The sequence below is a fragment of the Raphanus sativus genome, unplaced genomic scaffold (genome assembly GCF_000801105.2).
Source record: "Raphanus sativus cultivar WK10039 unplaced genomic scaffold, ASM80110v3 Scaffold6007, whole genome shotgun sequence".
Classification (NCBI taxonomy): domain Eukaryota; kingdom Viridiplantae; phylum Streptophyta; class Magnoliopsida; order Brassicales; family Brassicaceae; genus Raphanus; species Raphanus sativus.
In genome coordinates, this window is record NW_026621300.1 from 1 (window position 1) to 2066 (window position 2066).

The following is a 2066-nucleotide window of genomic DNA, read 5'->3' on the forward strand; positions in this document are numbered from 1 at the left end:
CTAATATATTCTAATGATTTTTATATGAAAATATTTTATCATAAGTTTCCTTAAAGTCTAGATTCTTACCCGCCCTTTTAAAGAACTGGTATATTTTCGTTTTAATTATTTTGAGAAATTTAATTCTATATTTCTATTTTCTGTAATTATATTTGTAATTAATATTAATATAATTTAATATAATTTTTGGTAACTATATTAAATATGTCATGTTACATAACTATATACTTGTGTCATATGCCTTTCAAAAATTATTTTTAAACTTTATTTCTAAAGTTTGCAACATATTATATTTTCTTATTTGTTACCTAACATAATTAGTCAAGAATATTCGTATTAAAAAAACCGATTCAGAATCGACCAGAAAATCAAAGTCTCATAACCAATGTTTTGAAACCTGATCCGGACCCGCAGTTAAACCGGTAAATCCAGTGACCAAGCTAAATCCGGTTTAGGTTTTGTGAAAAACCTAATATTTAAAAACCCAGTGAACCCGCAAAAAATCACTAAAACTCGGTTGCCGGTTGAACCATTGGTTGAACTAAAATATAACTTTTACTTTTTTTTTAATTTTTAGTTATGTTTTGAAAATTTATTTTATATAATTTTAATAAAGAAATAAAGTTTTTATTTTTGTTATCGACAATTTATTAGTAACGTTTTACTTCTGATTTACTTTGGATTTGAAATTTAATTTTATTATTCACATTAAATATATAAATATTTATGATTTTTTAAGTTTTGATATTATTTGTTAGATGTCATAAATTAACTTGTTACAAAAAAAAATCTAAATTACTTTTGATATTTTATCTATCATGAATATAAATGCTATTAATTGTTATTGATAATATATATACAAAATGGTATTTGGCATGGAGAAATCAAAACATCTAATGTATGAATTGCTTGCTGTATAAAATTTAAAAAGTGGATACAACTAATATCAGTTGGTCATATTTCAACTTTAATAGTATTGATACAAATGGCGATTGGGAAAGGAATCTTTTGTTAATCTTGATTCTCTTCAGCGAATCTCTTCGCTGGTAAATCTTTTGATCTTCATTCTTCATCCTTCATAGATAGTTGAAGCTACACATATTTCTGAAACAATTTATTGATTTGTTTTGAATGTCATGTCAGATGGCTTTGATGTTATGGATAAAAAGAAATCGAAGCCGATCTGAAACTTTCAGAGGTAGATCCTCGTTAAATCATCCAATTTGATGGCTTACTGCATAAAGATAGAGATCCACCATAAAAGCACTTCAACAGATCAGTAAAGGTAAATTGAACTTAACATCTTTGTATTTCTTCTTGATCCATATATAGCTAATGCAATATAATTAACGTTCACGAAGAACAAAAACAAAACCACAGAAAATATAAGAATAACATAGATGTTAACTTACGCGATTTCATGAAAACAAAACATACACAAAATAAATAAATAAACAGATCGATATTGAAGCTTTTATTTTTTAAATTGATTGATTAACAAAACCATATAAGATTTGACTGGACATACTTTCGCTACAATAACAAAACGTACTCTTTCAAGATGATGAATAATATTTACCTTTTTATCTGCAAATATGATTTCCAAACTCTCACCAAACCCGGCGTTGGATGGTTTGCAGGTATGTAGCATTGACTTGGATCAACCATATCCATTTCCATGGACTAAACCATATCCATTTCCATGGACTAACCTCGTCAAGGTACGATATCTTTTGACTGGAAGACATTTATAGCTATTATTCATTGAAAAAAATATGATTGCTTTGAGGTTTAGAATGCAGTATATATAAGATTGGTCAAGGCCGATATTTTAGCATACAGTATTTCCATTCAATACAGTTTGAGAATATTTTTTTCAATATTAAAAATCTTGAGTATCAAGTTAGTTTAAGTTATGGAAAATAAGATTTTCTAAATCAGCATATCCGACAGTTTGTTAGAAACTTCCGATTTATTTTGTTTCTATTTGAAAAAAATGTATTTGTGGAAGATTGGTAAATATAATGATTGGCCTAGTGTATTTGATTTGTAATGTTAACGACTTT

The 2066-nt window shown here is 26.8% G+C and overlaps 1 long non-coding RNA gene across 1 annotated transcript; it reads right to left on the bottom strand.

Moving 5' to 3' along the window:
- Window positions 1-791: 791 nt before the first annotated feature.
- LOC130507809 (uncharacterized) lies at window positions 792-2027 on the bottom strand. Its single transcript, XR_008942442.1, has 2 exons — window positions 1580-2027; window positions 792-1234 (listed from the first exon to the last, which is right to left on the bottom strand). It is a non-coding gene; the product is annotated as an uncharacterized LOC130507809 (long non-coding RNA).
- Between the last annotated feature and the right edge of the window lie 39 nt (window positions 2028-2066).